The sequence below is a fragment of the Zalophus californianus genome, chromosome 5 (assembly GCF_009762305.2).
Source record: "Zalophus californianus isolate mZalCal1 chromosome 5, mZalCal1.pri.v2, whole genome shotgun sequence".
Lineage (NCBI taxonomy): Eukaryota > Metazoa > Chordata > Mammalia > Carnivora > Otariidae > Zalophus > Zalophus californianus.
In genome coordinates this window covers 55,398,683-55,417,056 of record NC_045599.1, presented here as the reverse complement: position 1 = coordinate 55,417,056, position 18,374 = coordinate 55,398,683, and the positions used below count along the sequence as shown (strand labels likewise).

The 18,374-nt window shown below is 42.6% G+C and overlaps 1 long non-coding RNA gene across 1 annotated transcript; it reads right to left on the bottom strand.

The window, feature by feature from the left end:
• Positions 1-7,050: 7,050 nt before the first annotated feature.
• LOC113929479 lies at positions 7,051-16,654 on the bottom strand. The gene is made up of 4 exons (XR_003522207.2): positions 16,524-16,654; positions 12,612-12,749; positions 11,378-11,461; positions 7,051-7,551 (listed from the first exon to the last, which is right to left on the bottom strand). It is a non-coding gene; the product is annotated as an uncharacterized LOC113929479 (long non-coding RNA).
• Positions 16,655-18,374: the final 1,720 nt, after the last annotated feature.

The following is an 18,374-nucleotide window of genomic DNA, read 5'->3' as shown; positions in this document are numbered from 1 at the left end:
CTGTGGCAATTCAGAGCCCAGTTTTGCTTCCAATGGTCAGAATTTTTCCACAGTGACATTCTGATGGTTCTTCCCTCCACTTTGTATAACTCTGTGTATGTGTGTATGTGGTTGAGTGTGCCGGTTTCAATTTTTTCCAAAAGCTTTCTTTGAAGAAAAAAAATAACCACTTTGATCCTAAGTCTATCAAAACTGAATGGCCTCAGTGGGCCCTTTGTACTATTTGCCCCTGGTCCTTTCACCCTCCTGCTCTCTGAGATAGCACAGAACTCCACCATCCTCACCCTCAGTTGATGAACTTGCTTCCTAAGTGACCGAGCAAAGGGAAACAAGCAGAATCGAACTTCTGAGACTCTCACCACCACATCCCCCCACCTCCTTCCGGCTCACCTAACCCTCCCTCCCACTGGTCACTGTGGAGGAGGCATGCATACTCTGGGTAAGCTGACCTCTTCACCGGGCACTTCATCCCATTTTCCCCACCTCCTCAAGAGACATTGCTCCTCCAAATATCCCCTTCTCACCTGAGAAGGGGGAGCTCTATCTTCCGCCTCTGTACTGGATTGGTTCCAACACCTAAAAATATACTATTACAGCTTCCTTCTTTAAAAAGCAAAAAAAAAAAAAAGCTCTTAACTCCACTTCCCCTCTCTAGATAGTGTCCCTTTCTTTCCTGATCTTTGAGGGGAAACTCCTCCAAAGACCTATTTTTATTATCTGCAATCTCTCCACCCTCACCCCTTAACACCATAGAGTCATCCAGTCAGGCTTGTTTCTACCCACAATTCCATCAAAATTACTTCACCTGCAGACAACACAAATGCCCTCACACCGTTCAGTCCCCTGGACGGTGTTCAGGAGCATGTGACACCACAGGTTGCTCTCTTTTGCACACGAAACTTTACTGGCTTGGTTTCCAACATGCCACAGGCTCTGGTGTTCCTCCTTCTTTCTAGTTGGTTCTGATCAGATTTCCCCTATCTCCATAATTTCTAAACCACTGTTTTTCAACATTTAGTGGCCAAAGAATCACCTGGAGGTTTTGTAAAAAGAAAAAAAAACACATTATGAAGAACTCCCCCCCACCCCCTCTCCGAGTTTCTGATTCAGTAGATATGGGCTGGCCCAAGAATTTGTGTATCTATTAAGATCTCAGGTGATGTTGATGTTGATCTGTGGATCAGTTTTGAGGGGCAGTGCCTAAATTTTTCAATTATTATTCACTTCAGTGATGATATTATGCACTTTCAGTTTCAATATTTCTACATGCTAAAACCTACTAAATTTATATCTCCAGTCAGGTCCTCTGCCCTGACACCAGAGTCACATATCCAACTGCCTAACTTACCTCCTGATTGGGATGGCTAATAGGCAACTCAGCGTTAATGCGTTCAACCTGAGCTCCTCAGAGTCCCTCCCAGACCCTGCCCCTTCCATGATTCTCTCCTCAGTCAGTGGTAACTTCAGCCTTCTCATTGCTCAAGTCAAAAACCTGGGAGTCATTCAGTATTTCTCTTTACTTTTACACTCCACTTCAATCCTTCAGATAACCATATTGACTTTAAAGTAAAAATATATTTGGAATTCCGTCAGTTCTCACCATCTCTAATGCTGCCACCTTGGTCCAAGCAAGCATGATTTCTGTATTGGATTATTATAAGAATTTCTTAAGTGGTCTTCCCTACCACATTCTTTACAATCTATTTTTTTTTAATTTATTTATTTGACAGAGAGAGACACAGCGAGAGAAGGAACACAAGCAGGGGGAGTGGGAGAGGGAGAAGCAGGCTCCCCGTGGAGCAGGGAGCCCGATGCAGGGCTTGATCCCAGGACCCCGGGACCATGACCTGAACTGAAGGCAAACGCTTAACGACTGAGCCACCCAGGTGCCCCAACAATCTTTTTTTTTTTTTTTTTTGAGAGAGAGAGAGAGTGCACCCATGCAAGTGGCAGGGGATGGGGGGAGGGGCAGAGAGAGGGAGAGAGCTTCTTAAGCAGGTTCCACGCTCAGCTTGGAGCCCGACATGGGGCTCGATCTGAGGACCCTGAGATCATGACCTGAACCGAGATCAAGAGTCAAATGCTTAACCAACTGAGCCATCCAGGTGCCCCTACAATCTATTCTTAATAAAGCAATTAGAATGATCTGGCTGGCCCCAAGCCCTTTGTCTCCAGTAAAGCATCTAATGGTGCTCCTGGGATGAGGGGAGGTGCTTCCTGGTGCCACCACTGCTGGAAACATTTCTATGGCCTGGCTTAAGCTTTTTGAAACTCCATTTGCATATAGTGGTGGGGTTTTTTTTTTGTGATTTTCTTAAATGTATAGCAAGTGATTGTTAGATGAATAATATATTAGGTATAAATAACAAATTTTGTTGTAAAAGGACCAGCAAAGCATAATTCCTATGTCATAGTGGTTGTGCTTAGAAATACTTCAGGTTTGTCTTTAAGTGAAATGTTTTTACTATCATAGAATTTGAACTTGGGCCCAGTAGTTAAGAGTGTGTGCTCGAAAGACAGACTGGAGGGTTCATATCTTTGCTCTCATGTAGAGAGCAAAATGGAGTCTCTCATGTCAAGGGGGAGCCTGTGTCAAGCAATGATGCGAGTAGTTAAGTACCCCCACTAGGAGATCTCGCCCGGACCAACGTCAGCTGACTCCCCAGAACTGATATCGAGTAGAACCAAAGGAGGTCTACAGAGACCGAAAACTGATGAAATCCCTTTAAAAAGGGAAGGATTTGCACAGCAAACTGTCAGACTCTTCAGACCTGACCCATCTATGTCTGACCATTCAAAAAAGGCAGCTGCCGCCGAAGGCTCTGCCTGATGGATCTGCGAACAGAACTGAGAGCCTTCGCTGCTGGAACAGAAGAAGCCATCAGTGTAGAGAGCTGACCCCGACCGGACTGAGGCCTTATCTCAACTGCGTGCCCACAGACTGACTTCGAGTTTGGTTCATTCACTTCCTGCGCCTTCTGTTGTCTTGTTTGTTGTGTGGTTTGTCTTCTGTCTTGCTCTGTGTGCTGTGTAAGAAGCCAGGTTTAATCACATGGGTGAATTGTCATTGAGTCTGGAATCCTGAACCTGCTTTATCATTGTGATTTAACTTTGCTTTATGACTGAATAAAGCTGACACTGTGGAAAGACACAACTCATGTGTGCGCCTTCATAGCATGCTCATGGCCCTCTCCCATAAGTTACTCTAAGCTAGTTTACTACTGTCTACAGTGCTCGGTTATAGTTATGATGTTCGCTACTGTTTAGCTCATGATACTGAGAAAGGGAAACTAAAGGGACCCCATGAAAAATAGTTTTCACTCCTTTTCCTGCATCATTTCTTGTGAGGACCTGCACCCTCACCTTGCACACACCTTATAGAACAGATATTGTCTGTCCTCCTCATAAAGGTCAAGGAGTTAATGATTTCTTTGGAGTCTCCCAGCACAATCGATAACATCTAAGGAATAATGACTGGGCGGGGTCATCATGAACATTTTCCAAGACTACTGACTCATCAAGACCCTTGGCTCCAGGGCATAAGTTACTTATGGAGAAGACCTAAACACTCTTTGTTCCTGGCTGCCTGAGAAGACACATGCACTGGACCACAATCCTCAATAAAAACCCCAGGCCCCAAGCAAAGACAAGGCTCACTCTCCTTTCCTTTCTGAGTCTTTCAGATGCTCTGTCTGGATTTGCACTCTCTCCAGGTCTTCAATCAACTCTGCTCTCACTTCCTCTCAACTTGTGTTTGATTTCTAACCTGCACGGAGTCACAAACCCTCTTGGCTGGTCCTGCGGAACCCACTCTGGTCCTCAGACCCAGCCTGCCTGCATCGATACTGCAGAATGACTTGTGCATCATTTTACACTCACCATTTTGCAAACCGGATTTTTTTGGCCTCCCTTAGTCATAAGGGAGAACTATAGTTGAATTTAGCCATGGAAATGTTAACTCTCTAAAAAGAGGGAGGTTACAGGCCAGAAAATTATTTTTAAATGAATTACTGGGTAGGAAAACAACAGGCCTTCCCTCCCATTTGATACCTTTCCTATACATTTTCAAAGGGAGATGCTTGGTGTTTCACACATTTTCTTCTCTGACAGTTCCTTTTATGGTGGCCTGATTTCTCAGTGGGGAAGACCATCCTACACCCGCTCAGAACCGCTGTTAACTCTGCTACGCTGATCTCAAGTCGTGGCCCAGTGGGGTGCACAGTCCTCCCCTCGGTTGTCTTAACCCCAACTCTGCACTGCTTGTGGTGTCTTCTCATTTATATATGTCATAAAGTCTATTCACGTATCATTTGTAAATGGAGATTGACAAAAGTGAGCATTGGGCAAGGTGGGAAAGGAAATAAGATGGCATTTAAGCTGTAGGAATAGAGGGGAATAATCAAAAAGGCACCATGATGCACAGAAAGCAAGAGAGAAAGCTGTTTGGAAGTTGTGACTCTTTCACATTGCACCCAAGTGCATTGCCAACTCTGTCTGAGTGATAGCCTTCACCTTATATCCTAGGCCAAACATTCAAGGAGCCTGTGCAAACATACCCAGCAGACTCAAGACAATGGGTGTGCATTCGTAGGCACTGAAAGGAGGGACCAGCTTTCACAATGGGTGCTGCTGCTTAGGTGATGCATGTGAAAGCATGAAAACTCACTTGCACGTTAGGGAAAGCCTGACTCCTTCAGAGTCTGGGGGCTTTGATGATGCATGGCTAGCACCTCACCTGGGCTCACTTTGCTTCCAGCAAAAGTTTGATTGACACTTACTGCCAACGTGGTTACCAAAACATATGTTTGCTAAACATCCTAGACATTCTATAGTAGTTCAAAGTTACTTTGCCCAGCAATGCCAAATGATGCTGCAGATATGAACATGAGGACACCAAAAAAGACTTTGCTCAATCTCATGATTACTGGACCTTTACCTTATCACTGTTTTTCAAGAGTGAGCAGAGGTTGCACTGAATTAAGCAGCCAAATTTGGAAAACTCATTTTTCTCTACCTAAAGTATATGTCGCTTCTTTGGTATTTCCAAATCATACTAAGACAATTGCAGGGACCTCGCTGACTGGTTGCTGGGTCAGTGTGAGACCATTTACCGAGTGTTGGGATTAGTCAACAGCTCTCTGGGAAGCAGAGGGCCAAAATCCTTCTAGGACTGAGACTTTTTTTTAATCATTGCTTTCCTAGACACCAACATCCACATCCGTAACTCTGCCTGAAATGTGTAATGTATATTCTATTCCATATAGACCACCTAGTTAATAATAATATTACTACTAATAATGCTAATACTATTTATTGGCTTCTGACTCTGCCTCAGGCATCATACCAAGGGCTGGCTTTGTGAGCATGTCACTAGATCAGTTGTATAGGACCTCATGGTCAGAAGAGTTATGAGGGTATAATGATCAGCATTGCTTTGAGATTTTTAATAATTTTATCTTTGAATTTTCATTTTGTAAGTCACAAGTCCAATGAGACAAAGGAGCATACACCAGGGTCTTAGAGACTCAGCTCAAACACCTTTCTGCTGTCTACCATCTCTCTGTCTCCCCATTGATGGGTTCTAAGCCACGCACTCCCTTGCTCCCTAGTCCCCAGGACCCTGCCCAGCCTCTCCACCCCCATATAGCAACCACTGAGGCCTTTCAACCCCCTAGCATGAAGAGTGGGTCAAGTGCATGCGCCTCATGGCGTCTTGGGAGGGGGCATGGCAGCAACCATCTCCACTCTGGGCTGGCAGCCCCATGAGCATTCATCAGGTGACTGTGCTGGGGAGAATTTCTTGCCCACCCCTGATCCAGTTACTAAATCAGTCTCTTGGAAGAGACAGCAATTCTTTTTAGGGATTACCTGTCTGCCATGGGTTGGATAATAGGCCCCTGAGAAGGGGAGACACCTGGTCTAATTTCCCTGCATCTAGCTGACAGCTTACAGGAAGGGCATCCAGGCATTCAGGGGGCTGTGTGCAGGTACCAAGTCACAGAGAGGGGCTGTCAGATGTCTGGAAGAGCCCATAGTCACCCAGGATGTATCCCACGCTCAGAACCACCACAGGAAGGAAAAATTGTTCTATTTTAGTATCTTTAGTGGTACACCTTTTCTGTTTTTTGAACAAGGGGCCCCGCATTTTCATTTTGCATTGAGACTTGCAAATTGTGGGGCCAGTCCTGTTCCTTTTAATTTAATGTGACTTGCAGTCACAAAGCCACCAGTGATGGAGGGTGTATTTTTTCATCATTTTATTTTACTTTATTTTCACCATGATAAGTGTATTCTTTTACCCCTATTTCCTCTATTTCCTCCCCCACCTCCTCTCTGGTAACCATGTTTGTTCTCTATAGCTGAGAGCCTGTTTCTTGGTTTATCTCTCCTTCTCTCTTTCTCTTTTTTTTCTCCCTTTGCTCATTTGTTTTGTTTCTTAAATTACACATATGAGTGAGACCATATGGTATTTGTCTTTCTCTGACTAATTTAGCTTAGCATTATATACTCTCTAGCTCAATCCATGTTGTTGCAAATGGCAAGATTTTATTCTTTTTTATGGCTGAGTAATATTCTGACGGAGGCTGTATTTAAGCCCACGTACACCCGCTCAGAACCGCTGTTAACTCTGCTACGCTGATCTCAAGTCGTGGCCCAGTGGGGTGCACAGTCCTCCCCTCGGTTGTCTTAACCCCAACTCTGCACTGCTTGTGGTGTCTTCTCATTTATATATGTCATAAAGTCTATTCACGTATCATTTGTAAATGGAGATTGACAAAAGTGAGCATTGGGCAAGGTGGGAAAGGAAATAAGATGGCATTTAAGCTGTAGGAATAGAGGGGAATAATCAAAAAGGCACCATGATGCACAGAAAGCAAGAGAGAAAGCTGTTTGGAAGTTGTGACTCTTTCACATTGCACCCAAGTGCATTGCCAACTGTCAACAGCACTGCCTGAGCAGATGGGCAGGTGCAAAGTCGTGATGATGAGGAACACAATAACAATATCATGCCATAGTTTTCTCACAAGGTGTCCTATTCATCTGGCAGGGAGCTAAGCACTTTTATTAAGCATTTTAGAGTTTTTCTAATCTGTTTAAAGCATTTCGCTTTTACATTCCTGAACAGATGGCCAAAATGGAGTAAATGTGTATGTTGTCGGGTATGTGTGGGCAAGCAGGCTGTGGGTGTTGAAGCAGATGAGATGTGATGGTATTGAGAGGAAGAACGAGAAGGTGCAGCCATGGATGACCAGCTTTTCCTACTCACTTCTTGCTTCATTTATTCTTTATCTGGGTTCCATTTTTCAAGTTGGTGAGATCCAGGTGCAACATATAAAATTTGAGCTCTACATGCGGATTAAGGAAGATGTTGAGATCTTCAGTCTGGAGATCTGCTGACAGAGGCAGGAAGCCTGTTACTTGTGGGTGCTTGCTCTCCACACCCTTCATCGGAAAAGCATGGGGGAGAAGGAAGGCGAGGAGGCAGGAAGAAAGACTGGTTCTGTCTGTGCTGCCTCAGGGCAAGAAGGAGAAGTTGCTTTTGGGGAGGTTCTGTGAAACGAGACAAAAACTAAGTTAATGGGTAATGCTGGCTTCTCTCAGAAAGGATAAATTCAGCACGCTTTGGGCTTCTGTTTAATAAGCATTTGACAAAATTTAACATCCATAACCAAACCTTCTAGCAAACTAAGAATAGGAGGAAACTTTTTCAATCCAATAAAGCATCTACAAAAAAAAAAAAAAAATCTAGAGTTAACATCATATATAAGAATGACATTGACTGCTTCCCTTGAAGATCCAGAGCAAAGCAAAAATGTTCATCTTCATGACTTCTATTCAAAATCATACTGCAGATCCCAGCCAACACAAAGAAATGTAAGGTACATGGGTCAGAAAGGAAAATGCAAAACTCCCTTTCTTTGCATATGACATCACTGTTTATATATAGAAAATCCCTAAGTTATCTATGAAACACCTACTAGAAACTAATAAGTGAACTTAGCAAATTGCAGAAGATCAAGATGCAAGAATCAATTGCATTTCTACATAATAGTAAGAAACAAAATAAGACTGAAGAAATTCCATTTCAATAGCATCAAAAGATTAAGTACTTATATAACGTTCAGGGAAAGACACACAATATCTTTATGTTGAAAATGATAAAATATTGCTACAGAAATTAAAGAAGGCCTAAATAAGTGGAGAGGTTTAATGTTTTCATGGATTGAAGGACTGGATAATTTGAGAACAACTGTCCTCATATTATTCTATAGATTCAATGCAATTCAAATCAAAATCCCACAAAACTTTTTATAAAAATGAAAATGTCTTTTTAAAATCTATATGTAAGTATGAAAGACCTAGAATAGCCAAAGAAATCTTAAAGAAGAAAAAAACAAATTGAAAGACCTGCACTGCCTGATTTCTAGACTTGCTATAAGTCTACAATAATCAAGATAGTCTGGTACTGTGTCAAAAACTAATGATGTATTGTATGGTGACTAACATAACATAATAAAATAAAATAAAATAAAATAAAATAAAATAAAATAAAATAAAAAGATAGTCTGGTACTGGCCTCAGGATAGCCTAACAGATTAATAGAACAGAATAAAAAATTAAGAATTAAGTCTACATGTGTATATATGATTTTTACAACATTGCCAAAGCAAGATCTTCAACCAAGGCCTTTCTCCTGTGTTCCTCTTTGCGGGCTGTCCCCGGGGGCTCTGGATCTGTATGTCAAATGCTCACCAGATCTCCTGTTTCGCTGACTGCTCACATCACTCCCTGCCCCAGTCACCCAGAGCAGTTTTGGCTCCTCCCTTTTCCATTCCCAGCACAGGTAGTCCCCAGGGACCCCTTTCCCTTCACAGACGTCTCTGCCTTCTGTCTAAGTGGACACAAGGGAAAAGCTCTGAGAACTGAGCTGTCTTTTCATTCAAGTGTTATCACTCCCTTGTAGCATTTCCTCTCCAGGAGAAATTCCTTATCGCCCTTCAGCAGTATTTCCCTGTTATATGTACTCAAACGGCACAAACGTGGGAGGTACGAGGTGAAGAACGGGAAAGTATTTAAATTGAAACTTTCAATTGAACCTTCAAGTTTACTGATGGTTCCTCCCCCTGATCAGTATGCTGCTATAAGGCAGGCGAGCCATCAGCCTCCTCACTCCTCTTCAAAGACTACTGGGCCTAGTTCAGACATGGTTGGGTGGGAGGCCCCTTTCCTGCCATTCCATGTAGGGTAGGTCCATCTGAAAGTTACTGTCCTAATGCATAACGGGTATTTGTCATTGACAGCTTAGTTGTATTTGCAGAGAAGTAGTAGATCCTTTCTCTTCCAAAGCCCTCATAAAAATTCTCATATCCTGTACTACCAAGAAGGCTTATGAATTCAAAAGCTACCCAGGGGTTCTTTGCATCCCTCCTGACTGAAGCAGTGAGTGTCTCTCAACAACTTAGGTGCTGAGGGAAGAAAGCAGGCTCCCCAATCCCTTTAATTCCCCTCCCCTTACCATAATTAAAACCTCAAATTCTCAGACTGTAGGATTAAACTGCATATTTTCTGGGCAACTGAAGTGATCACTTTCAATTATCCACAGGTAAATGGCTAAGAGAAATAGAATGTCATATCTGGTTTCAAAAATATTTTCAAGGCACTTTTATTTTTTGCCTCTGTAACTGAGAGCATGTGAGCTTCATTACTTTTGACTTTTTAGAAGTTTGCTCTCTTCTGAGTCCTTAGATTGCATTTTCGCTCCTGTCTGAAGTCAACAGATCTCCTTAAAAACAACAACCATCAGTCAAGTTTCTTCCATGGGTGTGGGGTTGGCAAGGGGGCCTGAAAACCAGAGTAGCTCTCTCAAAAATAAAGCACATCCAGAGTTTCCTGGGTGGACTCCTCCTATGGAAATACTGGCTCCACTTTCTCTACACGTGTTGGAGGAAAATTTATGGCAGTCAGTAAAGCAGCCAGAAAAAGATTCAGGTTTTCTCTCTCCCATGCATATAGCATGATCACTTGGATTAACTGAAGACTTTTTTTTTTTCATTTGGCCAAACTTGAACACATGGAAAAACCAAACAAATCTGGGGGGCCGGGGGAACAGTGACCATGTCAGCAAAGAAAAACAGCCTTCAGGTGGCGGGTTGGCAGGCTGCCCTGCTCCGGGCGCCAAATCTGGAGGCACTGACCAGGTGGCAGCTGCCGGGCTGTTTCTTAAACTAGGACGAGCTAAAGAGTAAGGTTTTGTCTTGGGGTGTGATTTTTCTTCTCTCAGCTGCAGTGCAGGCACAGTTGGGGTAGGGCTGGAAGGTGGCTTTTGGTTTGTTAATGTGTGTACATTAGGATTCCATTTTAGAATCAATGCTCAGGACCAAACCCACTCAGAATTCACCAGCAGAGCCAGCTGCCATACATCCTACGAGCTCTTTTGAATCTTAAGCAAAAGTTCCTAAGACCCTTTATATAATGTATCACTGTCCTTTTCCATTGGGCAAGAGAGGGAAATGGTTCTCTCAGAAAGTATATTTATCTGAATCAAATAAAATGGCATTTATCCAGAGGCTATTGTCTCCTAAGTCAAACCATCTGGCTCACTGCTGAGAAACCAGAAGTAAAAGTTTTCACTACCTAAAAATTCACATTGTACAGTACATGCACTGAACTGCATGAGGTGAGTCACAGACTAGACCTTCACATCTTTGTTCAGAGCTTATTTACTGATGTTGTAAACATATTTCTATTTAGTTTTAAGTTTTGTTCGTTTGGAAGATGAGAAGAGGACAAGGAGATGAGAGAAAACTAGAGAAGACAGGTAGGCATCACCTGCCAGAAGACGAGCTCCAGGAGGGAGAGATGTGGTCTGTTTTGTTCATTGCCGAAGTCCCAGGACCCAGAATGGTAGTAGGCATACAGTGGGTGCTTATAAATATTTGCCGAGTTGATTAAGCGGAGCAATGGAAATCATTGGTTTTTAGGACAGTCTGCTAGGGAACAGGAAGAAGAAGAAAGAGAAGGAGAGGGAGAGGAAGGAGAGGTGGAAGAGGAAAAAGAAGAAGAAGAAGAGGAAGAAGAAGAAGAGGAAGAAAAAGAAGAGGAAGAAGAAGAAGAGGAAGAAGAGGAAGAGGAAGAAGAAGAAGAGGAAGAAGAAGAAGAGGAAGAAAAAGAAGAGGAAGAAGAAGAGGAGGAAGAGGAAGAAGAGGAGGAAGAGGAAGAAGAAGAGGAAGAGGAAGAAGAAGAGGAAGAGGAAGAAGAAGAGGAAGAGGAAGAAGAAGCAGCAGAAGAAGATGATGGTGATGGGGGGGAAAGATGAGGACCTCATAAAGTACGCTAGTCAAGGACAGTTTAAACACGCTCAAAAAATTCTGCATACCTCGAAAGTTCTTAAAAACATCATTGTCTTACAGCTTAGATGATGAAGATGACGATGATGGTATCACAGATGGTTATTATAACCCTAAATCATCAAGACATCAAAATAAATAGAAATTAAAATGTCTTCATCATCCCCTTTTCAAGGCACAGAAAAACACAAAATATCTGAAAAAATATTTTCCAAAAATATGCTTGTAACTTTTAAATTTTAAATTTCTAAAATTTGAAATTTTCTGTTTTAAACTTCTACATTCACAGATGTAGAATACAAGTTACCACTCTGACAGTAGATGAACAAAGCTGATAGAGAAGTTATTGTATTACCAGAGGCACACAGAGTCTCTCTGTGGTCCTCCGCTTACATACAGCTAAAAGGATCACATCCTCCGGCATTCACACAGCCCTGGCCTTTTGTAGTTGTAAAGCTCAACATAATTTGGGTGACCTCTCTTAAGAGATGTGAGCAGCACTGTGACCCACTGTAACACACAGGACTGAAAGTTTCTCTGAACTTTGCATATAGAGAGCAACTTTCCAAACACTTTTTTTTAAAAAAGATTTTATTTATTTATTTGACAGAGAGAGAGAGCACAAGTAGGGGGAGTGGCAGGCAGAGGGAGAGGGAGAAGCAGACTCCCCGCTGAGCAGGGAGCCCGATGCGGGGCTCGATCCCAGGACCCTGGGATCATGACCTGAGCCGAAGGCAGACGCTTAACGACTGAGTCACCCAGGTGCGCCTCCAAACACTTTTTAACCAGTGTGAGAGATCATGTGGTTTCAAAGACCAGAGCCCTAAAAATGGGGGACTCTAACCAAAGTTACGCCACAGGTTTGGTTGGTTTTATGATTGCTCTGGGCGTTGCTTTCTCTGAGAAATGTGGAGATATTTGAAAGGAGTTTCAAGAAAAAAATTTAATGTTAAAAAAAAAATCTATGAATGATTTTCAATCTCTGGAAAGAGTAAGCAGAAATCCTGAGAAAAACCCAGGATCCTTCACAGCACACAGAGGGGCAAATACTCTACGTGTGCATTGTTCTTGGTTTACCAACAGGTCACTTTGTTGACTCTCCAAGAGTTTGGTATCTCTTAGCGAGGGTCCTGGGGCAGAGTGAAGGAAAAGCAATATAAAATACTGATTTCCTAAAAAGCAATTTTATATGAATTTACCTTATATATATTTATTTATAACCTAAAAATATCCTTTGAAAAATCTTGAAAATCAAGTACTTACCAAATTGTCTGAAATGGAACCAGACGAAATGGAACTAGAAGAGTAAAAGGGCGCCTGTGAGCTTCGGTACTGTCATGTTAGAGAGGCGGAGAGTGGAGTCCACCTTCCTGGGAGCCATTTATGTAGGAAGCTGGGAGGCTAGAACAGAAGGACAAAAATGATTGTAGGGGCCTTAGAAGTGAGATCCTGTCACCTGATTCTGAAAGCTGGGAGGGAAGAAGCAGGTCCTTGGCACCAGGAGCACCACAAGAACAGCTGTAAGTATTGGAGGTCTCTGTTGCTGTGGTCGGCCAGCACCTTCTTTCCTGGGTAAGAGTGTCTCTCACATTCCATATGGTCTAGGAGGGGCTAGTCATGGGTTTTTCTGTCTTAGTCTGAGATAGCTAGAAGCAGACCCTGAGACAAGAATTAAATTCAAGCAGTTTATTTTATGAGGCAATACCAGCAGATAATGGTAAGAGAGTAAGAATCTGAGACAGGAAAAGAAAGGAATCCAATAAAGGCTGTGTCTTTAAGCTAGTGGCCACTGCAGGAATTGAACTTACACTTGCTGGGGAACTCTGGGGGAGCAGTGTAGAGCATGAGACTCAGAGTTAGCCCCCATGAAGGGCAAGAGAACTGGAGTCTTCATACACCGGAGGGCAGATCCCAGGTACTTCTGTACGACCTTGCATAAAAGCCAGACAAAGCCTTCAGGCCAAGAGAAACGGGGACTGATGCTTGGGTGTGTGGCAGGTGATCTGTGAAAGAGTAAAGGCCAAGCAGATAAGTATGCGTCACTGACAGCTTCCATTATACCTTCCCTCTTCCCCTGCTAGAAGTCAAGTCCATCAGAGCACATGAGATTGGTCTGCCTGGGGTGCATGACCAGTGCAGTGTCAATGCAAGTCCTTCTCTCATTTCTGTGCATGGAAAGATAAATGCTCTCTTTCCACTGTAGTTGCAGAGTGAGACCGAGTCAGCCTAGAGTTGCCATTTAGGCACTTTTCTTGGGGCCATAGGAAAGCTCCTCTACAGGAGGGAAGAATGAGGCCAACAGACTGAAGGAAGAGATGGAAAATGAGAAACAGAGAGAGAGAAATCACTAAGATCATTTTCATGTGAACCCTTGGATCCAGCTTGATCTGAAGCCAGTTTCATTTTTGGACATCTTAAATAGGAACTAATACATCCTTTTGTTCTCTTGCTTAAGCCAGTTATTGTTTGTAACCAACAGAGTTTTGTCTAATATAGGAAAGAATAAATGCCTTTTGTCTTTTTTCTTTTTTTCCTTTTTCTTCCCCTATAACACATACACACACAGGGTATATCACTGAATTGTATATCCGCTAAAAAGCTGAGCTAGTTATGTTAAAGAGAGTTAAAGGTCTCTCGTGTCATTTGGGAATGACTAAGCAGTGTATCCCAAATTGAAAAAATGGGGTTGGGGGGTTGGGGGGTTGGGGGGCAACACTGCAACAATGAGTATCCCAGACAAGGTAAAGGATGCCTTGGAAGGGAACCCAGAGAACGAAAGATTCCATTCTGTTTCTCCTTATAGAGCATAACACTTAAGAGCCAAATGAGAAAAAAAATCATTATTTCCAATTCCCTAATTGTTGAGAGGACAGAGCCTACGATGCAAGAGTAGATGAGCTTCTTGAGTCAGGCAGGAGAGGTGGGACAGGGCAGGGCTGGGGGGATTGGTGTGCTTGCCGCACAGAGGCCCATTTGCAGGCTGGGGAGATTCACGGCCAAGTCAGGCACCCACGGCATGGAACAGCTGAGAGGATACCCAGGGCCCCAACCCAGGGACTGGCCGGGCATTCGAGGTACAAGGTACAGAGCTCAGTCACTGCAAGCTGTTTCTGTGCCTATCGGCGGAGGATCCCCGAGGACCAGCAGTGGCAGAGAATACTGACAGTACGCTCAGTAGGGGCAGAAGCTGCACAGAAGCTGCAGGTAGGGCTGAGTGCCGAGGGGAGGGGTCAGGGAACACTGCTGTACTGAAGCCAGTTCTTACCAGCTCCCAGAGGCTAACTGCAACATTTCCAGAAATTGTGAGACCATCATTCAATGTAGCAGTTATTACAATTAAATGATTAATTAATGAGTTTATTAAAAGCAAAGGTAAAAAATATATGCTCAAAACTCCTCATTTCTGTTTTACTATCTCTTACAATATTTATGTTCTTGAGGTTATTCCGTGCTTTTGTATCTGCATGGTAGAGATACTAACAGTGGTGTGTCACTGTCTTCTTCAAGCTCCTGTGTTTAGGAGCGTCACGTTGATAGCTTCAGATCGGCCAGGACAAGAGCAGAAACTGCAAAGGCCACAGACGAGACCTTAACTTACTGTTTTGTTAATTGCTTAGACAAGAATGTGATGAAAAACGTTAATCATGCAAATTCAATTTAAAAGTGTGTTATATCTGTAGCCGTTACACTGTGAATAGCACAAAACACTGAAGGAATAGTCCCCATGTGCTGGAAAGCCACGATTCAGCAAAGAAAGCTCTCACAGCACTGAACAGAGTGAACTTCAATGCATCTTCCTGGTTTCACTTTCATCAGAGTCCACAGAAATGAAGATATCTGTCAACATTCCTGTAGAAACTACTATTTGTTAATTGCAAGCAACTGAATATTGGTTGCAGCTAGAGGCTGACTACAGATGTGAAACTTCAGCAAAAAACAAAAAGCGCCTTTTTTTGTTTGGGGCGCCTGGGTGGCTCAGTCGGTTAAGCGTCCGACTCTTGATTTCGGCTCAGGTCATGATCTCAGGGTCCTGAGATGGAGCTGTGCATCGGGCTCTGCACTCAGCGTGGAGACTGCTTAAGATTCTCCCTCTTTCCCTCTCTCTCTCTGCCCCTCCCTCCCCCACTTGCACGCTCTCTCACTCTCTCTCTCTAAAAAAAAGTAAGATAAAAAAATAAAATAAATACAAACCAAAAAGCATTCCGTGAGAATAAATCGGCTTAATGGGATTTAGAAAAATAGGATATTGTATATTTATTATTCTTCTTAAATGATATTCTACATATCCTTCATGTCAGTCAAATTTAGAATAAATTTACCTATGTTTATACACACACATACATTTTTTTCCGGAGAGCCGATTGTTAACCATTTATCAGCACACCACTGGGGCTGGGACACCATATTCTTCTCTATCTGGTCCTCCCAGAAAGCCGGCAAAAGCAAAGGAGGTTGCTTGAAAAGGGAGCTCCATTTCTGCCCCAGCATGGAGTATGTGTCTTTGTAGAAGAAGAGCATTCAGACCATTTAGGACACATCTATGAAGACCATGATAGGTGAGAGACCCCGGCAGATGCAGGACTAATTGCGGTAAAGATTGGTCCCCCCACCCTTACCCCACATTTGCACATTCCCTATCCCCTGGATTTTTCCTTTGTGCTTTAATTCAAGTCACATGTGTAACTTGAGAACCTATAAATTACAAAGAGTCTTTCAAACAAGGTTAGTATGTAAATATAAAATATAACATTAAATTCCCATCATTAATATTGAAGAGTAAGTCAATATTTGATAAAAATCACCTCAGGGGAGTGTGCCTTTCTGCCTGGCTTTATGCCTTGCAGACTTAATCAATTATTATTTAATTACCCGGTTAAATGTCATGGCTTACAAAGCAGGGATTATATTAATAATAACGTGAGGTTTGTTTTAAACCAACCCCATATATTAGATGGAGCTGATTTTGTTTTCCCATCTCACAGAGCACAGAATTGACATTATTCTTCTGCACCTGGTTTTGAATGAATTGCTTCTATTTAAGCTTTCCCCCCCTCGCTCTCCCTTTTAAAAAATCATCCTCCTATATTTGTCATATTTTTCCAGTCTTTCAGCTATTCTCCACCGCACCCCTTCTTCCCCACTGTGGAAGTCTTAATTCCTTCGTAAATCAAATACCTTGTGCCTGAAACACGGTAACACAAAATAGACGCCGGGTCATGGAGAACAATCTAGTTTCAAAGGAAGGTGGTGCACCACGCAGAGCAGTTTCCTAGCCGACACCTTCTGACTGAACGGTTTGCTGTTTAATTGTTGCTATAAGGTTGCTATAGCAACCGTTCTATCAGAAGGATTTGTTGGCACCTCGATGCACTTTATTTCCCTGACATTCAAAGAGGGGGACGAGGACACAGTCTAATGAGAGGACTGAGGGCCAATAAATCTCTCTCCTTTCAGCTTTACCATATTGGACCAACACTTGGGGTGTTTTGAGCACGGCCCTTTGTCCATGAGAGCGGTAAAGGCACTCTCTGGAGGGGAGTAGAGAGCAGGGAAGGAGCAGAGCCGGGACGCTTGGGGAGAAGGCTAGAGGGACAGCTGAAACACGGTGGGCCACGCAGACCTTTTGTTCTCCACCATCTGTGTGCTGTGGTTTTGGGAGTAGAGCCAAAGGAACGTTACCTGTATTGTGCCTCTCAGAGCTGGGGTGCGGCCGCCAGTCCTGCCTCAGACACAAGGGCCTCACATACAATGACAGGGCCATAATAGCCTGGCAAATAAACTATTGGAACATTTGGCTTTATGAATATTGAGTAAAATTCTTCAAATAAATTATGAAAATGAATCTAAGTGAACAGACGTCTGAATCCCATTGCAAGCCTAGGGCCACTGATTTGTAATGCTAAGTATATTAATAGTTGTATAAATGAGGAATACTTTGCAAAATAACTGGTGAGCTTGAAAAATCGGTGCACTAAAGGGACTACTAATTGTGATTGCTCCTAAGGAACACCAGTGCCTACGATGTCCAACAGAGCTGAGGGGAACATATGCAAAACACATGTACAGGTAGTACCTTCTCAGATACAGAAAATAAAAATCAGATTACGCAGCCTTGAAAAATTATAATTGACAAAGTATCATATAGCCTTTCAGGAAGTCAGTTTGACAGTAGACACCAAATCCTTAAAATTTTGAATAACCTTAGACTCAGTCGCGTTCCACCTCTAATCATTTGTCCTAAGGTAACAATTACAGATATATGTGAAGTCATAGCAATAAGAAAGTCAGTTGTGGTGGGTTTTATCACTTATTCTAAATGTATAACCATAGGAAACTGGTTAACATACATTATGGTATATCCATGTAACACAGTACTTTGTAGCCATTCAAAATGAGGCTGAAGGATAGTTGATAAAATGTAAACAATATTAATAATAAACTACTGAAGGAAAAAAACAGGTTACAATGGAATATATATGGCTGGTTTCATTTTTAAGAGCATCCATACATTACAAAATTATTGCGATACAATACAACATTGATGACTGTTCATGAAGTAAAATTATAGATGATTTTATGTTCTTTATTATGCTTACTTAATGTTTTCTGGTGTTTCGACAATAAATATGTTTTCCTGCTGTACTAAAACAAAGAAAATGTACTCTTTTTACATTTCTGTCCATTAATCACTTAGGTAATTCTTATCCAAGTTATTTTAACAGAAGGAAAATCCTGGCCAGACATTCCAGCCTCCTGTGTCCTGATAGGCTCACATCCACTCTGGGAATTAATGGGACACAGATGTCCAGGTTCTTCTGAATACAGTCTTCTACACTGCTAAGTCTTGGTTCTGAGATCTATAGTTCAGGGACTCCCCTGTGTTCTGGAAGAACCAAGTTGCTAGAAGCAGTGACTCAGGGAGGCAGGGAGAAATGGAAGTGTTTTTGCAGGGCAGGAAGTGTTATAAATGTAGTGTGATTATGAAATAAGAAGATTGGTTTTATTGTCGGCTTGTAGAAAACAGCC